Consider the following 13122-nt stretch of genomic DNA (forward strand, 5'->3'; position numbering starts at 1 on the left):
CATGTGTACGTGTCAGTGTTGCATGCCAGCATGCGTGCATGTGTACGTGTCAGTGTTGCACGCCTACATGCGTGCGTGTCTTGCGTGCGTGCATGTGTACGTGCGAGGTGAGGCTACATGTCAGTCGACTGACTTTTTCATCTCTGGTCATTAGATTTTCCAGCCGTTGGATACGAAATCAAGGGCCTCCAGTTTATCATCAAACTCCACCCCCCTGAGCCGCCAGCCATCACCGGCCGAACCGCCAGCCCCCGCCGCCCGCGGCCAGCCCGCCCTCCCCGAAACCACTCCCCACCGCCGGTCCGCCGCCGCACCGGCCATCCCTCTAGCCCCCCCCCCCGCCAAGCTTTTTCTCTGGGGATCCGCACCCCACCACCCAATCAACGCGCCCCAACCGCCGGTGACTGCCAACCAGAGGTCTCACGACTTTGAATACCCACCGACCACTAATTTATTACCATTTCTATCCTTCATATACGCGCTGACGGGTGGGCCCTATGGTAATGTGCGCTGCTGAATGTGGATCGTTTGACTGGTCAATTGATCGTGTTATCAACAAATTACGGAGCTGTATGGTGAGCCAGTGGCCGTATGATCACCCTAAAATGCACTCCTATTTTATTAATACAGTACAGACTCAAACTACCATTTCTTTCTTTCATATACGGGCTGACAGGTGGGCCCCACGGTTACGCGCCCCGATGGTGCAACACTAGTTGCGCCGCGTGGAACATTTGACTGGTCAATTGATTATGTCATCAACAAAATACAGAGTTGTACGGGTGAGCCAGTGACCGTATAATCATGATATGTATTTGTTTAACACGGTACAGACGCAAGGGCTCATATATACGCGCAAGCACTCACCTCTATAAGCGCACACACGTGAACCCTACCCCTATGAGCACCTTCGAGAGAGTGGGCCAGCATATATGCTCTTGAGATTTTACGAAGTCACCATAGGTGGCTCGTAGTCGAGTGGAACATCTCCTCCCACTGAATGTACATCGCCGGAAAATACTGAAATTAACACAAGATAAATGCGAGCACCGGGACTTTAACCTTGGTGGGCTCGAGAAACCACTGTCCTCTAACCATCCAACCACATGTTGGTTAGCACGACAAAATGTATGTGGTGACCATGATGAGCTTATTCTGAAGTCCAGTGACCATATCATGCTTTCTCTTCAAATACAATGACCGTAAGTGTCGTCAACAAAATACGGAGCACGCATCAAATGCAAAGTCCGTCAGTGTCATCAAAAAATATGGAGACGTATCGTGAGCTAGATACTGTTGTACTATTGTATATGCTTATTTTCTTAGTGGCCGATTGCATGTGTGGTGTGGTGGGCACATCATTTCTAGTTGTGGTGGGTCAACATGAAGACTCATGGGTCGGTTCCATACTGCGCCACATATAGGTTGGACCGAGACATGTTATACGAAGACCCATGTGGAGGACTCGGCGTACAACACGAAGCTACCAGAGTCGCGGAGGACTCTATCCCCACTGGTGATAAGCCGACTATATATGATTTGTAACCCTAGGCCCTTAGTATGTTATACAAGCTTGGGGGCTAGTTCGTCGATAGTATACACACACGCACAATGCCTGGTATTCATGTGTACTTTGTACACACCCCTATCACTAATATATAGTACCAGGAGTAGGCTCTTTCTTCAACTGCAAGGGTCCGATCCGAACTAGGGTAAAACTTTGCCTCGTATTACCATCCGGCCTAATATCCAGGGATATCCTACCGAATGATATGATGAAATCATATCTGCCAACTACTAAGAGAGAGGTGTGTCGGGGAGCAATGTGTGCGAGAGAGGCCTAAAGATAATGTGTGTGTGGGAGACACGTAGGCACATATATGTGCGTATAGAGGGCTAGTAGAGACCGTGCATGTGTATATATGCATGTGAGAGAAATAGTGTTTTCCAACTGAGATTAGTGAAAAGAGTACATAGTAGTCAGAAAGAGAGAGAGAGAGAAACAGAGAGAGCATGTGTGTGAGACACCCCGACACCCTGAGAGAGATTGTGAGCATGTGTGGAAGAGAAATGCCGATGCATATAAAGTGTGTGCACGTATGCGTTAGATAGAGAGATATATAACGCGTTTGTGAGAAGGGGGCGAGGCATAGTGCATCTACGTGTAAAAGGCGGTTCTACGCATTAAATTAAAATATAAATGGCATTATTATTTTTGGATGAGATCATGAATTTTGCAAATTGCGTATGGACGAAAATCGGTCTATCAGACACCCATACTCTATTGAATTCTAGCATGTGCATGTGTTTATTTCATATTATCAATCCATAGAGTGAGAGCGGTTTGAAATACAGGCAATGGATGCTTTTGCAATTCATATATAAACATTAATTAGTGCACTCCATGTTGTTAGTGTGAAGCACTTTATACATTTGTCACTTGCATGGATACATTCGAAATTGCTAGCTACGAAATAGAATACATGTCGAATTCAACATAAAGGGGGTTTCGAAGATTCGAATTCATAGGAAGTGCATTCATCTATTTGAACCCGAGATAATGGCATTTGTAAATCAAATGTAAAAGGGAGCATCAATCTTTGTTGTGAGTTTGAACATGCTATATATATTCATACGCATATCTAACTTTTTTTGCAACCAAGGAGATTATATCTAGAACCATGCATGAACTGAGGTAAGTTGCATATTTTTTAATATATACTCGTGTACAATGTATATTCAAATGTACCCCCTCCATTCCAAAATAATCGTAGCTTTAGGATTTTCAAGAGTAAAGATTTGTGAAGTTTGACAAATCCTGAAAGTTCAATTCAAGAGAACCGAAAACGTTAATGCTTCTGCTCCCAAATATTGAACGAAGCGCCAAATAGGCCTCTGGTCACCCGAAACCGCACGAGACTAATGTTTTGGTGGTAGGAAATTACTGTCCTGACTCTGGCCCGTGTAGCCTATCGGCCCGATGTCCAAAGGTCTAAACCGGGGTAGGTTTGTAACTTCACCAAGACGCCAGTCTCAACCGCCTCTGAGAAGCATTCATACGCCGTGGGCGCCTACCCATGCGCTCGGCCGAAATCTATCCCGCCCACATTTGGGACACCTGACATGACTGTCCTACCCCCAACCCGCAATATGTCCGAAATTTTAGATGGGGGCAAAGTTTGTAACTTTCCCCAAATTTCAAACAAGCGCGTCTCAAACCGAAACATTGTTCCCCCTTAGTTCCCCGCCTCCCTCCATTTCCCCATTCATACTCCGTGGGCGCGAAAACGCCCTCTCCACCAGCCGCGAAACCCAAGCCTCCTCCGTCCTCCACCCCATAGCGGCCAATCCACCGCCGCCCTCCTCCATCACGCCGGAGCCGGTACCCCGACATCGTCGTCCAACGCAACCGCAACACCCTCAAAGACTTAGCAGGTGAAGCCGAGGCAGAGCTGCCTCCACGATGCCGACGCCGACGTGCGCCGTACCAGAACCACTCTGACCATGCCGTCCTGTGCCTCATTGCTGCGGCTCCACTGTCGCAACCGTCCACCGCACCGGAGTTGTTCCCTCTACGCCGTCGTTCGCCGCCTCGGATCTGCTTCCCCGCCGCTGACAAACGGCCACCGCACCACACTCAACAACTTGGCCATGGGTTCGTCCAAGGCTGCGCCGTCCTCCACAACTTCTGGTTTCCGGCGAACAACAAGAAGATCGTCGAAAAAACAAAAGGAGGACACAACACTGCCAGCAGAAAGAGGTACTCCTCTTCCCTTATTCGTGCAAATCTTACGTCTCCGCTCACACCGTATTCATCCCATGAAAGAAACTAGTTGATCGCTTCTTACTGCATATTCTTCGTGATACTAAATGCACAAGGTTTCCTCCCTTTTACTATTTCACCTTTGCTAGAGGTCAGTAGCCCGCCTGGATTTCAATTTAGGGTCAGTCGAACCACAACTAAAAGAAGCAGCACCCGCTTAGGCGCGCGGAGCACCTAGTCCGCCTGTTCCCCGGGGAAGCGGCGCATCGGTGTCTATCATAGGGGTGTGGGGCGCAGGAGCTGCTTGCGCCCTATCTGGAGGTCGGCGAGGCTTGAATGGATGGCCGGGGGCGGTGCCAAGCACGACGGTGCGGTGAGGTCGAGGGGAGGGCACAGGCAGGGGAGGAATACTAGGCCGGTGGTCGCTGACATTTCGAGGAAGATCGTCAACACTGACTGGCTGGAGGTAGATGAAGGCGATCTGCCCGTTCTTTTTACATCGGACGGTGCAGAAAAAATGGACTGACCTATTTGCTTCCAGTCGACTGTTATTTTCATAGAATCCTATAGTAATTTAGTGTGCCATGCATGTTGTAGGGCTATCATATGTCTCCCATCATTTTTTTCTCACCGACCTGCTATCTGCTACCTTTACACTGTACTAATTGTGCACACACTTCACCCATACTCACACTATTGTTTTTTATGCATGGGTATTTCAGACTCTGACGCAGTGTTGATGAATGCAGAAAAGAAAAGACAGAAGTCGCTCCAGTGTAATTCGAAGATAAGCACTAAGTGTTTTAGCGCTCTAATGGGTGCAGTGTCAGTAGTTGGAGACAGTAAACGTAGCTCTGCAGTTGATGATCTCAATTGCTACACACAACCATCCCAGGTGTTGCTTTAACTTCGCGCTGTCAAATGTGGTTGCATGTTGCATATGGTGTCTAGCTTCTATTGCTTCCAATTTGGTTAAATTGCATCTGCTTAGTTTACACATTATACCTTTGATAATGACATGCCTTCCTGTTTTTGATACATACTACATATGTCTATTAACCATGTTCGTACATCAAACTAATGCTCTTTTGTATCCCTCGTCAATCACTTATGATGAGACAGTCACTCGAGTGGGTTACTGTGAGACGCCCTACTCGTTTAAAGAGTGCAGTGTCATCCTCCCCACATGATTCTCAAGAAACGGCAAGGCTAAATGAAGATAGTCAACGTAGCTCTCTAGTTGATCACCGCAATTCCCCCACACCACCATCGCAGGTGCTTGCTCTTACTTGGCAGTGTGATATGTGGTTGCATGTTGCATATGGTGTCTACCTTGTAATGCTTCTAATTAGGGTAAATTGCATCTTCTTAGTTAACACATTATACCTGTAAATATGACATGCCTTCCTGTTTTTGGTACATACTACGTCTTTCTATTAACCATGTTCTTATATCAAACTACTTTTCTTGTGTATCCCTCATCAATAATCCTAATTTGTTAAATTGCATCTCCTTAGCTTACACATTATACATGTGAATATGACACGCCTTCCTGCTTTTGGTACATACTACATCTGCCTATCACACCATGTTCTTACATCAAACTACTGTTCTTGTGTATCCTGCGTCTATCGCTTATGATGAGACAGTCACGCGCGTGGGTTAATATGAGACACAATACTCTTATAAAGAATGCAACTTCATCCTCTCCACATGATTCTCAAGAAACAGCAAGCCGAAATGAAGATATTGAACGTAGCTCTGTACCTGAAGACCGCACTTCCCCTACACCACCATCACAGGTGCTTGCTCTAACTTCGCAGTGTGATATGTGGTTGCATGTTGCATATGGTATCTAGCTTGTAATGCTTCTAATTAGGGTAAATTGCATCTACTTAGTTTACACACTATACCTGTGAATATGACATGCCTTCCTATTTTTGGTACACACTACATCTATGTGTTAACCTTGTTCTTACATGAAACTACCTCTCTTCTGTATCCTGCATCAATCACTTATGATGAGTCACCTTTATTCGTTGCATATTGCATATTATTTCTAGCCTGTTGCCATGTATTGCTTCTAATTTGGTCAAATACATTTGTTAGGGCACCCTTTTAATTTGGCAGAGTGATATTGGTTTCATCTTTCATATGGTTTCTAGCTTGCATCGATTCTAACAAGTTCAAGCACCTTGTGCTTAGTTTACACTTTATACATCATACATGTCAATATGTCACGCCGTCCATTTTTCATACATATTCCATCCTCCTATCATGCGGCTGCCTTACATGAAAGTAGTGTTCGTCAGTATCATGCATCAATGAGTTCTGAAGAGCAAATTTTATTCCTTTTTCTTGTGGGTTTGACTTGACAAGGCAAAATCAAGAAAGAGGAAGGAAAAGAGTAAGGAAGGCGATGATGGTGGTCCTCTGCAGCAACATAAACAGAGCATCTGTACCGATTCTCCTTGTACTGATAGTGCATTACAAGGTCCAAGTCTCCGCTCCCCTACTCCACCATCCAAGGTGCTTGCTCTAACTTGGCAGTGTGATATCTGGTTGCATGTTGCATATGGTGTCTAGCTCGTATTGCTCCTAATTAGTGTAAACTACATCTGCTTAGCTTACACATGATATATGTGAATATGACACGCTTTCCTGTTTTTGGTACATACTATATCTGTCTATCACACCATATTCTTACATGAAACTACTCTTCTTGTGTATCCTGGATCAGTCACTTATGATGGGACACCTTTAAGTTGGCAGTGTGATATTGGTTTGCGTCTTGAATATGATTTCTAGCATGTATTGCTTCTAGTTTGATGAATGCCGCCTATGACGAGATAGTTTTAACTTGGCAGAGTGATATTGATTGCACCTTCCATATGGTGTCTTGCAGTGTTTCTAATTTGTTGAGTGCCTTCTGCTTAGTTACCACATCATAGGTGTGAATATGTCAAGTTGTCCATTTTTTCATACATATTCCATCCTTGTATCATGACTTTGCCTTTCATCAGAGTAGTGTTCGTCAGTATCATGCATGAATGAGTTCTGAAGAGCGAATGATATTCCTTTTTCTTGTCGGTATGACCTCATAATGCAAAATCAATAAAGCTGAAGGAAATTGGCAAGGCATTGGATGATGGTGGTCCTTCCGAGCAACTGAAACGGAGGTTCTCTACAGATTCTACTCCGCCATCCTCCCAACAAGATTCGCAAGACAACGCAAGGCTAGACAGTCAACGTAGCTGTGTAGATGATGAGCACATCTCCCCTACTCCACCATCACAGGTGCTTGCTCTAACTTGGCACTATTATATGTGGTTGCATGTTGCGTATGATGTCTGGCTTGTATTTCTTCTAACTTTGTTGAATTGCATCTGCTTACTTTTCACATAATGCCTGTGAATATGACATGTGTTCCTGTTTCTACATCAGACTACTATTCTTGCATATCCTGCATCAGTCACTTATGATAAGGCACCTTTAAGTCGCCACTGTGATATTGGTTGTGTCTTGCATATGATTTCTAGCATGTACTGCTTCTAATTTGTTGAAACGCCATACAATTTGAACTTGGCAGAGTGATATTGGTTGCATCTTTCATATGGTGTCTAGCTGGCAGTGCTTCTAATTTGTTGAAATGCCTTCTGCTTAATTACCACATCATAGGTGTGAATATGTCACACCATCCTGTTTTTCATACATATTCCATCCTCGCATCATGTGTTTGCCTTTCATCCGAGTAGTGGTCGTCAGTATCATGCATGAATGAGTTCTGAAGAGCGAATTTTATTCCTTTTTCTTATCGATTTGACTTCACAATGCAAAATCATTACAGCTGAAGGAAATTAGTCCGGCAGTGGATGATGGTGGTCCTTCGGAGCAACTCAAACAGGGGGTCTCTACAGATTCTACTCTGCCATCCTCCCAACAAGATTCGCAAGACAACACAAGGCTGGACAGTCAACGTAGCTGTGTAGATGATGAGCACATCTCCCCTACTCCACCATCACAGGTGCTTGCTCTAACATGACACTATTATATGTGGTTGCATGTTGCGTATGATGTCTAGCTTGTATTGCTTCTAACTTGAATTGCATCTGCTTACTTTACACATAATGCCTGTGAATATGACACGTGTTCCTGTTTCTAGAACATACGTGTACATGATGAGCACATCTCCCCTACTCCACCATCACAGGTGCTTGCTCTTACTTGAAACTGTTATACATGGTTGCGTTTTCCGTATGATGTCTAGTTTGTATTGCTTCTGATTATGTTGAATTGCATCTGCGTAGCTTACAACTTATACCTGCAACGATCACTTACCCATAAGACACATTTAACTTGGGACTGTGATGTAGGTTGCATTTTGCATTGTCTTCTATCTTGTACTGCTTCTAATTTCTTGAAATGGCACTTACGACGAGACACTTTTTACCTGATAGAGTGATATTGGTTGCATGTTCATATGGTGCCTAGCTTTCATTTCTTCTAATTTTGTTGAAATGCCTTCCGCTTACTGTTTTTTCATACATATTCCATCCTCCTATCGTACGTGTGAATATGAAGCGCTATCTTTTTTTGTATATATTCCATCCTCCTATCCTGTGCTTGCCTTACATCAAAGTAGTGTTCGTTTGTATCATGTAACATCCCAAATTTGCAATTTGGAATGTTATACACTAGATCATCATGCATATCATATTTTCCTGCATTTTGGTTGATCCTAGAAATTTCACGCAACTCAAGGACCCACGGAGAGAGTTGGAGATTTCGTTATTTTCATATTTGAGAGTTTTCTCAAATTTTGAAAAGAGGATCATTTGATTTATTTATTTCATCTTCAATTATTTTTCCAATATCAAATATGAGAGAGGGAATAATATGACTTTTCCCAAACTTAGGAAATATGAAGATTTAATGAATAAGTCAAATTTTGGTTTTCGGAGTTTTGTTTGCTTTTTATTTGGATAGGGAAAAATGCGTGTTTTCAAAAATTGCATTTTAGGCCCAGAGAAAAGTTCATTTTGTTCGACTCATTTTTAGGAGTCAGGGAAAATTTACTTTAGATTTTTCGGAGTTCGTTTAGATTTTCTTTCTTTTGTTTTTCTGCGCGTGAAACCGATTTAAAAAAAAGAGCAGCGCCCCGCCTGGGCCAAGGGCCCAGCCGCCAGCCGCCGTGCGCGCCAGCGCCAGCCCCGCCGCCTGCCTTGCGCCGCCCCCTAGGCCGAGTCCTAGTAGGACTCTAGGCTGGCCCCCCCTTTTTGCTTGCCCCCTCCCCCAAGAACCCCCCCATCCTATATAAATACCCCATAACCCCCCCTCTCCTCCCCAAGCCGCACCGCCTATAGCCGCCGCCGCCGCCCTTGGCCGCCGCCGCCTAGCGCCGCCGCCGCCGCCCTTGCCCCGCCGCCGCCGGAGCCCTCGTCGGAACCTCGCCGGAGGTAGCCGCGCAACCCCTCGCCTCGATTCGGTTTTTCTTAAAAGAACCGTTCCGTTTCTTTTTCGTTTTCTTTTCCGGTTATTGTTTCAGTCTTTTCTGAAACCCTAGATCGGTTTTTGTTCTTCTTTCGGACCGTTCGTCTCAACGAACGTGATCACCGATTTTTCCCGGTTAACGACGCCCGTTCGTTTAACCGTTCGTCTCTTTCTTTTCGTCGGATTTATTCCGTGATCGTGATCTCAGATCCGATCTTCGTTCTAGTCTTTCTTCCCGCTCGTTTATCGGAATCAGGTGATTCAAGCGCCTGGAGTTTCGTTTCGAAACCTCCATTCTGTCTAATCAACTTAAACAAGTTTTGCCCTGGTAAAATTTGACCTAGTTTCAACTTTCTAGAACCAAGTTGTTTTCTTCCGCCGTTTGTTTTCCGTTTCTTTGTTCGGTTCGTTCTTTCTTTGCAACCAGAGTTCTTAAGTTGAACTTTCTGGTTCGTTCTCTTGTTCGAGTTTTACCTGTGCACTAGATGAGTACTTATTGTGTGCTTGTTGTTTGTCTCCGATAGATCACCCGGAGTGCGCCGCTTGTTACTTCGAAACCCTAGGTCTCGCGGATCATCAGCAAGGCAAGTAACACTTTGATCATACCTTTTCTACAACCCATGTTTTATTGCATTAGATCAATCCTCTCACATTGCATGATTAGGATCTAATTAAACTATGGGATGGGAAGTAGACGACATAGTACCTACCACCTGTATTATTATGAAACCTTTGGGAGTTACTTCTACGTTTGCTTATTATGCCATGCTATGCTAGTAGACGTGAATTGGGTGAGTGATATCCATGACAGATGTGAGTATTGTTAATTAATGGTTTATCTAAGGTGGCAACTTAAACACACATCTGGGTGGATTGAGGCACCTGATGTCTATCAGGACTTGCCTGTTTTTTTCTCGGACCGCCACCCAGGCTCAAAGGGATCATAAGATAATTCATGCTAGAAACTTCCGTGTGCAGCCACATGCTACTATGGGCTGTGGCATAGTTGACTAAGTTGTGCGAACTCTTACGGGGTGGACTAGCAGATGTAGGGGTTGTAGGTGGTACGGTCTACCCCACATGTAAGGTGCTAGCGCTTCTGAAAGACTATGTCTCGGTCATCCGTTTCTCAAACACCATGTAGTGCGAGAAGACAAACGGAGGCGATCGAGTCATGTGGGGAAAAGTGCGCAAACCTCTGCAAAGTGTACAAACTAATCATGATTAGCCGTGTCCCCGGTTATGGACAACTTGAGTATCTAGTACTTGAATATCATGTGAATCTCAACATGTTACTTCTAATTAATGTTGTTGGGTTTTAATTGTTCACTTAATTGGGATCGGAATGCTGTCAACCATTCTCGATGTTTAACAAATACCATGATAGTTAAATAAATTTATTCCTTTGCAGTAGGGAAAAACTGGCTTTACGCAAAATTGTAACCATAGAGCTTTCCACCAGCATATATGCATGTAGTATAGCTGTTTCATTCCATTACTCTCTATGTGTTACATTGCCAGCATATTCCATGTGCTGACCCGTTTTCGGGCTGCAACTTCTCATGTTGCAGACTTTTCAGACGACGGGTAAGGTGCTTTTAGGTCGTTGTTCTATACTCAGTGATGCCGTTGGAGTTGATGGACCCATTTATCTTCCGAGTCTTCCGCTGTTATCGTTATTAGATGGCCTTAAGCCATATTTATTGTAATAAGTTCTCTTTGAGACAACGATGTAATAAGTGTGTGATTGCAACTCTGCTATAAATCCTTCGAAGTACTGTGTGGTGTCAGCATTACTGATCCAGGGATGACACCGGAGCACAGAGCACTTGATCCATTCGGGTCGGGTCGCTACAGAGATGGTATCAGAGCACACGCTGACTGTAGGACACGACCACTAAGTTAAAGCCATAGATCACCATTCTCTTCTCATTTTCAAACTCCTCATCTTTTCTACCCTTTTAGGATGACGAACGCGAAGATTAAGTACGCCCAACCAGATGAAGGCACACCATTTGGATTTCACCTGAAGGAAGTCACCAAGTACCTGAATATCGGATTACCAAGCTTCACGGGAACCTTCAACGCCACTCTGCCTGAAGAGGAGCGCTGGAAGATTCAAGCTCACGTTCCGGGAAGGACATTCGCGCCAATCACGAAGCCTATAGATAGTGTTTTCAATGCACCAACCTGGAGTCTGGGAAGGAGCTTGGCAGCTCATATCACCATAGGACGCATTGGAGAAGTTTACCAAGAAGACCTCAAGGACACTATCTACCAGATTTGCAGACGCCGAGATGAACAATGGGAGTTAGTCAGCACCAAGAAGGATAGATCCATTGCATCTTTCATCCAGGAGTTAAACCAGCACATTCGACGCCACGAGAACCAGATGTGCAATGATATGATAGAGTTGAAGAATGCAAAGGCAAGGATCATCGAGCTAGAAGGAGAACTGAATTCTACACACAAGGACTACATGGACGAGATCGTAGCTCTAGCGAGACACAATGGCGATCTTAAGCAGGAGATTGAAGAACTCAAGAGGAAGTTAGCATCCAAGGAGGAGGACGAGTACGTCGCATGTCCGGACAACTACATCATCATCGACGACACCGATTCGGATCCAAGTGAACCCGACTTTGAAGACGAAGCTGGAGCAGATATCATGGATTCTTCCACTGGTTCAAATTTCTAGATGCCCACCAAATAGTAGTAGTATTCCCCCATGTAAACATTATAGTTCGAGCACTTTTGCGATAGTTAGACCGATTGTAAGCCCTTGTTTGATTGAATGGAGTGAATTTGTGTGCATTTGCTCATGAGCATTGGGGTAGTGTTTTCTCTTTAGACCCCCTCTATTCTTAATTCTCATCTTTTCTAAACCCTCAGATGCCTCCGAGACGTGACAATGGATTCCCACCGGAGCTCACTCAGTTGATCCAGAAGCAGAATCAATTGATGCAGATGTGAGTCAAGAACCAACAGAACAACAACAACAACAACCCACCACCACCACCGCCACCGCCACCTGTTGACCACTTAGCCCGTTTCCTTAGGCTGAATCCACCGGTGTTTTCCAGTAGCACCGAGCCAATAGTAGCAGACTATTGGCTCCGCAAGATAGGAAGGGAGTTGAACACTGCAGGATGCACGGATGGTGAGAAAGTGAAGTTTGCCGCTCACCAGCTTGACGGACCCGCGACAGCATGGTGGGAGAATTTCACAGCCACTTACCCAGTTGACACTGTCACATGGGATCAGTTTCAGCAAGCTTTCCGCACTGCCCATGTTTCAGCAGGAGCTATGGCCATAAAGAAGCGTGAGTTTCGCAACTTACGCCAAGGAGGAAGGACAGTTCGCCAGTACGTTGACGACTTCAGCAAGTTAGCACGTTATGCCCCAGATGACGTTGCTACGGATGCAGCTAAGTAGGAGAAGTTTCTGGAAGGACTGAATGATGAACTAAGCATGCAGTTGATGGTAGTGAGTTTTAACAACTACCAGGAGTTGGTAGATCGCGCCATCATGATTGAAGGGAAGCAACAACAAATTGAGAACCGTAAGAGGAAGTATGGACAGGGGAAGTATGACTCTGGAGCCCAACAGAAGCCCCGTTTTGCCCGTAAACCGGGATTTCAGTTTCAGCACACCCATGGAGGAGGTAGCTCGCACAACCATAATGGCCACAAGAATGGTAATGGGAATGGAGGAAGCAACGGCCAGAACCGTACCATCCCATCGACCCCAACGAAGAGAGACCTGAGTCAATTCACCTGTTTCGAGTGTTCCAAGACCGGACATTATGCCAATGAATGTCCTGAAGGCCAGAATGGAAATGGAAATGGAAGCTCTGGGAAAAAGCCGAA

General features: G+C 45.0%; 1 pseudogene; it reads right to left on the reverse strand.

Annotated features, from left to right (window-relative positions):
• Nucleotides 1-13122, reverse strand: part of LOC147971385 (uncharacterized) — a 108190-nt pseudogene that overhangs the window by 51599 nt on the left and 43469 nt on the right.

This window comes from Triticum urartu, chromosome 5A (assembly GCF_056163025.1).
Source record: "Triticum urartu cultivar PI428250 chromosome 5A, HENAU_Tu73, whole genome shotgun sequence".
Taxonomy (NCBI): Eukaryota; Viridiplantae; Streptophyta; class Magnoliopsida; order Poales; family Poaceae; genus Triticum; species Triticum urartu.